Source organism: Chrysochloris asiatica, unplaced genomic scaffold (assembly GCF_000296735.1).
Source record: "Chrysochloris asiatica unplaced genomic scaffold, ChrAsi1.0 scaffold00147, whole genome shotgun sequence".
Lineage (NCBI taxonomy): Eukaryota > Metazoa > Chordata > Mammalia > Afrosoricida > Chrysochloridae > Chrysochloris > Chrysochloris asiatica.
In genome coordinates, this window is record NW_006408665.1 from 5,208,653 (window position 1) to 5,218,245 (window position 9,593).

The 9,593-nt window shown below is 37.4% G+C and overlaps 1 pseudogene; it reads right to left on the reverse strand.

The window, feature by feature from the left end:
* Positions 1-5,147, reverse strand: part of LOC102832551 — a 12,739-nt pseudogene extending 7,592 nt beyond the window's left edge.
* Positions 5,148-9,593: the final 4,446 nt, after the last annotated feature.

Here is a 9,593-nt window from a genome sequence, read left to right on the forward strand (position 1 = left end):
TGAGATGTGTCTCTTGCAGACAGCATATTGAAGGATCTTGTTTTCTTATCCATTCTCCCACCCTCTGTCTCTTAACAGGTGCATTTAATCCATTTACATTCAGCGTAATTATCGAAGTTGTTGTTGTTGTCAGGTGCCATTGAGTTGTAACCGACTCATAGCGACTTCATGCACAGCAGAACGAAACAATATCCAATACTGGGCCAACCTCACTACTGCTGCCACACTCGATGCCATCAGTGATGCTCCCTGGCCAATCCATCTTGTTGAGGGTCTTCCTCTTTTTCTATGACCCTCCATCTTACCCAGCATGACATCCTTTCCAGCCACTGTTCCCTCCTTACAATATGTCCAAAGTATGAGAGACGAAGCTTAGCCATCCTGGCCTCCAAGGAGCACTCTTGCTGCACTTCTTCCAAAACAGTGTAATTATTGGTAGGTATGGATGAATTGCTGTCATTATGTTGTGTGGGTTTTTTTTTAAGGTGTTGCTGCTTTCTTTGTTCTGTGTTTCTTCCTTTGTTGAGTTCATGCTTTTTGTGTTCGTTCTTGTGAGTTTCCTCATAGTTTTAATGTTTCCACATTTCTTGAATTTTAATTTTCTTGGTATATTGTGAAGTGGTAATTTTCTTTGAGGTTTCCTTATCATCTGTTAACTTTTCTCTCCATTTAGTGCATTCTATTTTATCCTGTAATCTACCTGACCTCACCATCTAGATCTCTGTTTCTACGTGTTTACCTTCTTTTGCATTGTAATTGTTTTAATTATAGACTGACCTCCCAGATTCTCTGAATTTTTTCTTACAGTTTTGTTTTGTTCTCTACTCTTCCTTCTGTCAAATTAATTCTGGGAGGTGCTCCCACATATGTCAATCTCTGGTTGTTGTCTGTTCTTGTTTGTTCTCAGTCCATAGAACTCCCTTTAGAATGTTTTGTAATGCACGGTTGGCTTTGGCAAAATCCCTTAGTTTCTGTTTATCCTGGAATGTTTTGATTACACTGTCACATTTGATTGATAACTTTTCTGGACAAAGGATTCCTGGTTGGTAGTTTTTTTCTTTCATGGTTTTATATATGTCTCCCCATTGCTTTCTTGCTTGCATGGTTTCTGCTGAGAGATCAGAGCTTAATCTGACTACCTTGCTTTTCTATGTAACACTTCTGTTTTCCCTATCTGGTTTCAGGAGTATCTCCTTATCTTTGATTTTGGAGAGCTTGATTATGATATGTCTTGGTTATTTTCTTTTGGGATCTATCCTTCCTGGGATTCATTGAGCTTCTTGAATGTTAATCTTTTCAGTTTTCAGGATGTTAGAGAAATTTTCTTCCAGCAGTTCTTCAACTATTTCCTCTGTGAACTTGTGTGAATCTTCTTCTTCTGGAATGCCGATAATTCTTAAGTTATTCCTCTTCATGTTGTCCAACATGAATCTTAGACCTTCTTCAGATTTTTCATTGTTTTTTCTGCTTGCTGTTCTATCTTAGTGGTATTGACAAATTTGTCTTTCAGCTCACTAGTTCTGCCTTCCATCTCTTCTATTCTACTCCTTTGCCCTTTCAGAGTATTGTCTATTTCTAATAATCTATTATTGATCATTTGGACCTCTTTCTGTAGGTTTTGAATTGTTTCCAATGCTGTATCTATCTTATTTGATTGTTCCTGTAGCACTTTCCTGACTTCGTCTTTATTTTTCTCAGCTCCATTGTAAAATGTTTTGAAACATTTTATAATCATTTTTCTGAATTCCTTCTTAGGTATTTCCAAGGCCTGCCCTCCTTTCAGAATGTAGTCCAGGTCTACCTTTAGGCCATTTGTCTCAGACATTTTATATTGTTTCTGGACATGTGCTGATATGATCATCTGCTTTTGCTTCTTGGACATCTTTAGTGTTTATCTGTGGCCTTAATACATAATTGAGTATGTGTTTTGGTATTTTTTATGATTTCTGATTTGTTCCAGGTAGATGTGATCAAGATGTGGGCTTCCCTTTTCACTCTTCTTATTGCTTAACTCAGAGTAATTTTCACAGGTGTTGTCTGCCTCCCTGGTATATGACAGCTGGTATTGGTTCTTGCCTGGGTTTTGGTGTTTTATAGCATGTGATTGTAGCTTGACTCTATGGCAGCTGTTATTGTCTCTTCTTGGGTAATATAGGAAGAGAAAGAGTCCCCTAAAAGTTGAAGGGGGAGCATGCAAAACTGCACCAGAAAAAAAAACAAAAAAACTAGACTGAATACTGTAGTGTATCATTGCAGAAAAGGGAGAGGAGAGAGAGAGAGAGAGAGAGAGAAAGTCTGTAGCCTAATATGAGTATGACTTTAATGTCCTCTCTTCAGCTTTTTGCCTTCAAAGCTGTCTGAAAGATTTCAAGATGCCACTGTTGGTTCTTATGCTGTACCTCAGGATTTAATTTAATTTCTGTCCTGTTTTGTTTTTAAACTCTCTTTCCCTCTCTACACCCCTGTCCTGGATTTTCCCATATTTTACAAAAAACAACAACAGTTCAGGGCCAGTTCTTGAGCTGAGAGTATCTGCACATGTGTGGCAGAAGAACCTCCAGTGATGATGGTCGGGGGTATCCACTTGCTCAAGCACCCCATATAGTCAACAGAATCAAGGTGTGCAAACAGCGGGGTGGGGTTGGGGGGCAAAAAAAAAAAAAATCAGAACAAAGCAAAACCAAGAAAGTGTATTGTTCACCTTTGCTCCAAGGTTCCCGTGACATTTTTTCATGGTGTGTCTGCTCCCCAGCTTGGTCTTGCTGTTTGGTTTCACCCAAGCTATTGGCTTGGGGCCACCAAGCCCAGCAGATTCAAAAGTACATGATTTCTTACATTTGCTACAAGTTCCACTAGCTATAAGCCTTCAAACCTTTTAAATATTCCTATATCTGTGGCTCCTAGTTTTGGAGCTCTGCTCTGGATCTGCTTTGCCTGGTATTCTGTGGTATCCCTGATGGTGAACTTCACTGTACCTCCACCTTAGCCACCATCAAGCTCAGAGTTCATTTTTTATGTGTATTTTCTTGTCAACTTCTTCATTGTTTTAATGTTTACAAAATCATCATGGATTTTCCTTTTCTTGATTTGATGTATTCTTTGAGGGTACCCTATAATTGATTAATTTCTTTCCCATTTTGAGAAAGTCTATTTTATCTTGAGATGTACTTAACTTCTTACCATATGAAATTCTGTAACTATACTTTTCCTCTTTTTACTTTGTAGTTGTTTTAATTATAAGTTGAAATCTCTAATTTCCTATTTTCAGTCTTGTAGGTTTGTGTTACTTTGGCTACTTCTATGCTGTTGTTATTGTTGTTAAGAGCAATTGAGTTGATTCTTACTCATAGCAACTCTGTATAGGGTTTCTGATGAGCTGCTGGTAAGTTTGAACAGCCAACCTTGTGGTTTGCTGTCCAGTGTTGACCCTACAGTGCAATACTCGGAGTCTAGATACTTCAATGTCTGGATTTTATTTTAGTTTGTGTTGCCATGTATGTCAATCTCTGGTTGTTGTCTGCTGTTGTTTTTCAGTCTAAAGGACTCCCTTTAGTAATTTTTCAAAGTTGGTCTGGTTTTTATAAATTTCTCTAATTTCTGCTTTTCTGGAAATGTTCTGATTTTGTTGTCATATTTGTAGGACAATTATCCTGGTTTTATGATTCACTTTTTCTTTCAGATTCTTGTATTTGTCTTTCCAAATTTGCCTTCTTGATTTGTGCTGAGAAATTAGAGCTTTATCTTATTGGTTCTCCGTTGTAGGCAACTTTTTATTTTTTCTGAGCTGCTTTCAGGATACTTTCCTTGTCCTTTATTTTGAAGAATTAGATTGTGATATATCTTGGTGAATTTTTTGGGGGGGTTATCCTGTTTGGGATTCATTTAACTTCTTCTGTGGTGATCATCTTATCTTTCATGTTAAGGATTTTTTTCCCCCAAAGGTTTTTTTTTACCATATTTGATGTGTTTTTCTTTGTCTATTCCTGTTATAGAATTGTGATCACCTATAAATTTTTCCTCTCCTTGTTGTTACACATAAATCTTAGACTCCCTTCAGATATTTTCATTCTTTTATCTGATTGTTCTTCTAACTTTTGTATTGACAAATTTATCTTCTAGTTCACTAATTTGAACTTCCTTTGATACAAATCTACACTTTGCCCTTTCAATGTATTATTTATTTTTGAAATCTGAGTATTAATCTGGATTTATATTTGCAAGTTTTGTATTGTCTCCAATTCTTTATCTATTTTGCCCAGTTGTTCCTGGAGTGCATTCCTGAATTCTTCCTTGTTTTCTTCTAATTTTCTGTTAATTATTTGGAGACACTTAAATGCCATTCTCTTGAATTCTTTTTCAGGTAGTCCCAAAGTCTTTTTTTCTTGAAAAATGACCACGCTTTGCCTCTTAGTCACTTGGTCACTTGTTTCTTCATGTGAAAAGAAATTATCTGCTGCTTTTGAGACATTATGATGTTGTGTTTGTATTAAAATCTGAGGCTGGCTTGCAGATTCTTACCAATAGTAGCCCTGATGATGATGGAAATTGAAATTTCAAGAACAATCATTGATATAATTAACTGCTATAAAGAATTGTACAATGAGAAAAATCAGTGTTCAAAGCAGCTGTCTAAGGTCATTTTTCAGTGTGTGTAACCAAATAGTACTTTGTTGTTGTTAAGTGCCATCGAGTCGGTTCCGACCCATGGCGACCCTGTACAGGGTTTCCGAGGGTGTAAATCTTTACGGGAGTAGAAAGCCTCATCTTTCTCCCGTGGAGCGGCTGGTAGTTTTGAACCGTTGTCCTTAAGGTTCGCAGCCCGATTCGTAACCACTACGCTACCAGAGCTCCTTTGCAGTTCAAATGGCTTTGCAGTCTGGCTCATTAACCCACAGCACCATACTAGGACTCCCTAGCTTTGTATAGGTGACTCTATTTATGCTTGGATAAGGTTTTCCAATGTCAGGTGCAATAGCTGCACCTGTCTGATGCCCCTTTGTAGATACAGCCCTGGGTACACTTGGCACAGTTCACAGGGCAGCAGCAGCAGCAGCTCTTCTTGTAGGAGGTGCATTGCAGTCTTTGTACTTACAGGAGCCAGAGCAGACACAGGAACCACCAGTGACACAGGAATATTTGGGGTCCATTTCAAGAAATGTGAGTGAAGTAGAAAGGGAAATGGTGAAGTGGATGCTGGTTTACAGACCCGCAAACAAACTTTTGATGAATTAGAATAGTGGCTGCAACAATGGGTTCAAGTATAAGAATGATTGTGAGGATGGTGCAGGACTCGACAATGTTTCATTCTGTTTACATAGGACCACAATGAGTCCAATTGACTCCATAGCACTTAACAACAACAACAAAAGAATCTTTTTACATCAGTGCATATAGATCATCTTCATTCTATTTAATAGCTATGCAGCATAGTAATTCATATCATAGTTTCACATAAAATTATATATATTTAATATAAAAATAAATACACACACACACATGGGTTTCAAAAACAAATGGAAAAATTCCATTATCTTTCAATTCCATTTTCCATGAACTTTTTGAAGTCCCCTCATATATCATAAATACAGTAAAACCTGTGAAAGCCAGAACCTATGAAGGCTAAAACCTATTAGAAAATAAAAACTCAAATATTTTCTGCTAAAACGAGCAATAGGAAAGTGGTAAGATTACACTTTATCAAAGGCAGAAAACTTACAAGACCAGAAAAGTGCTTCAAGTCCTCTTTGCTTTCAGCAAGCAAACTTATGTCATCTACACATTGCAAGTTGTTAATGAGCCTTACTCCAATCCTGATGCCACATTCTTCTTCATATAGTTCAGATTTTTTTTTTCATATAATTCAAAGGATATCTCAAAAGAACACAACTTGAGCCCCTTGAGGATACCGAAACTGCTGTTTTGATGAGTATAATTTAAAAAAAAAAAAAAACATAGAATTCTTTAGGGAAGGTATCAAAGAGATGGAAATACTATCTTCATAAGTGGAGGATAAGTTGAGAAACAATAGTCTTACATTTTGATATTTCTGTTTAATAAATGTTTATATTATTTTGTAGCAATATTTAAAATCTACTCTCATATTGATCATACATATTGGCAGTAAAACCTGTGGAAGCTAAAACTCTGTGAGACTGCTTTATTTTGCCTTGTTTAAGGGATGAGAGACATCATTGCTAATACCAAATGAATCTTGACTAAAAGAAGAGAATACCATAAAGATGTTCAATTGTGTTTTATTAACTATGCAAAGGCATTCAACTGTGTGGATCATAGCAAACTATAGATAACAATGTGAAAATTGAGAATTACAGCATCCTTAATTGTATTCCTGAGAAACCTATACATAGACCAAGAGGCAGTTGTTCAAACAAAATAAGGGACTATAGAATGCTTTAAAATCAGGAAAGATGTGTGTCAGAGTTATAATCATTCACCATACTTATTCAATACATATCCTGGGCAAATAGTCCTAGAAACTGGACTAGATGAAGAAGAATGTGGTATCAGGATTGGAAGTAGAATCATTAAAGACCTGCAATATGCAGATGATACAACCTTGCTGGCTGAAAGTGAAGAGGACTTAAAATACTTACTGATGAAGATCAAAGACCACAGCCTTTGTCATGGATTGCATCTCAATGTAAGGAAAACAAAAATCCTCACTACTGGACCAATACACAACATTCTTCCAACAGAGAAAATATTGAAGTTGTCAAGGACTTCATTCTTCTTGAATCAACTATCAACACTCATGGAAGCAGCAGTCAAGAAATCAAATAACATATTGCATTTGGCAAATATGCTGCAATAAGAACTTTTTAAAGTATTGAAGGGCAAATACGTCAACTTGAGGACTAAGGTGCACCTGACCCAAGCCATGGTGTTTTCAATAACCTCATATGCATGTGAAAGCTGGACAGTGAATAAGGAAGATCATAGAAGAATTGATGCATTTGAGTTATGGTGTTGGAGGAGAATATTGAAAGTGCCATGGGCTGCCAAAAGAACCAACAGATCTGTGTTGGAAAAAAGTACAGCCAGAGTGCTCATTGGAGACCAAGATGGTCAAACTTTGTCTCTACTACTTTGGACATATTGTCAGGAGGGAGCAGTCGCTGAGAGGAAGACCCCCAGCAAGATGGATTGGGAATATGAGCATCAATGGACTTAAGCATGACAACCATTGTGAGGTTGGCCCCAGACCAGCCAGTGCTTTGTTCTGTTGTGCATAGGGTCACTATGAGTTGGTAGTGGCTTGATGGCACCTAACAACAACAAAAAAAATATGCAGATAACATAACCTTGCTTTCTGAAAGCAAAGAGAAGTTGAAGCACTTTTTGATGAAGATCGAGAAGTCCTGGTATGGCTCTATGGGTTAATGCACCAGGCTGCAAAAGCCTTTTGAATTGCAAGGTTGGCAGTTCAAGCTCACCAACTTTTTCTTGGAAGCCCAATACAGGGTTGCTATGGGTCAGAACTGTCTCGATGGCACTTAACAACAACAATAACAAAGACTACAGCCTTTAGTGTAGATAACACCTCAATGGAAGACAACAAAAATCCACAACTGGACCAAGAAGCAGCAGAAGAATAAACAGAGAAAAGTTTGAAGTTATCCAGTATTTCATTTTACTTGGATCCACCATCAACTCTTGTGGAAGCATCAGTCAAGAAATTGTGTTGCACTGGGCAAATCTGTTGCAAAAGACCTGTTTAAGGTGTTAAAGAGACAAGATGTCACTTTGAGGACTAAGACGGCCCTGACCCAAATCATGGTATTTTCTATCACATCATATGTGTGAACAATGCATAAGGAAGACAAGAGAAGAATTGATGCATTTGAATTATGATATTGGAGAAGAATGACTAAATTAGTCTTGGAAGAAGTCAGCCTGGTTGCTTATTAGAAGTGATGATTGAGAGACTTTGTCTCAAGCGTGGCAACAGTAGTGAGGTTGGCCTGGGATTAAGCAGTGTTTTGTTCTGCTATGATAAGGTCGCTATGGGTTGGTACCAATTTGATGGCATCTAACAATAACAACAACAACATCAGCAGGTACTAGAGTCCTGGTGTTGTGTTATGGGTTAATGCTCTGGATTGTAAAGTCACTTTGAACTGCAAGGGCAGTAGTTCAAGCTCACCAGCCACTCCTCAGAAACTCTATACTTGGTTGTTATGGGTGGGAACTGACTCAATGACACTTAAAACAACAACATAAACAGGGACTAGTGCATAGAGAAGGGCATCATGCTTGGTAAAATGGAGGATCAGTGGATAAATAAACAAATAAATGTCCCCAATAAGTTGGATTGACACAGTGACTGCAACAATGAGCTCAAACATAAGAATTGTGAGGACAAGTCAGAACTAGGCAATGTTTCATTCTGTTGTACATAGATAGGGTCATTATAATTTGGAACCAACTGGATGGCACTTAACACAACAATATTATATTTATTGTCTAAAAGATGATTTTTAGTCTCTAGAGAACTGTATACAAATGTTTTCACTTGAGGTTCTTGACATTCTCATTCACATTCCTGTTCATTCTCAGAAACTGATTGTTAGTCCTCCAAAAGTTATGTTGAAGTACTAACCCTGATTCCTGCAAATGTGACCTTGTTTGAAATGAAGATCTTTGATGATGCTATCTGTTAAAAGGATATCACAATGGTGTAGGCTAAGTCCTTAAAAAAAGAAGAGGAAACTCAGAGAAATATCTGGGACAATTATAAGCTTAGAGTCCTGGTAGGGAGCTATAGGATATGTACTGGTTGAGAGTGCAAAGCCACTACCTGCTCCTTGGAAACCTTATACAGAAATGCTGAGTTGGAACTGACTTGACAGTACGTAACAACAACAACAACAACAACTATAAGCTGGGAGTAACAAGAAAAGATTCTTTCCTCTAGAATCTTCAGAAATATATTCTTCCAGTATACTAAATTTGGACTTTTATCTTACAGAACTTTGAGACAATAAATTTCTGTCCTTATAAGCCACCCATTGTGTGGCTCTTTGTTACAGCAACCCTAGCAAATGAATACACCAATTAATAAACGAAACTGGAAGCAGCAATTTTTTCTGAAGATAATTCAAAATTGGCTGCAACAGTACATGGACAAAGATCTGCCTGAAATTCAAGCCAGATTCAGAAGAAGATGTGAAACTTGGGATACAATTGGTGATGCCAGATGAACTTGACTGAAGACAGAGAAGACCAGAAAGATGTTTACTTGTGCTTTATTGACTGTGTAGTGGCTTTTGACTGTATGGATCATGACAAGTAAAAGATAATATTGTAAAGAATGTGTATTCCATAACATTTAATTGTGCTCATGAGGAACCTGTATGTAGGCTCAGAGGCAGTTGTTACAAAAGAACAAGGAGATGCTAAATGGTTTTAAATCAGGAAAAGTGTGTGACATGGGTGTATTCTTTCACCATACTTATTTAACCTGTATGCTGAGCAAATAATCCAAGAAACTGAATTTTATAAAGGATGTGGCATTGCATTCAAATTGAAGGAAGACTCATTAACAACCTGTGATATGCAGATGATACAACCTT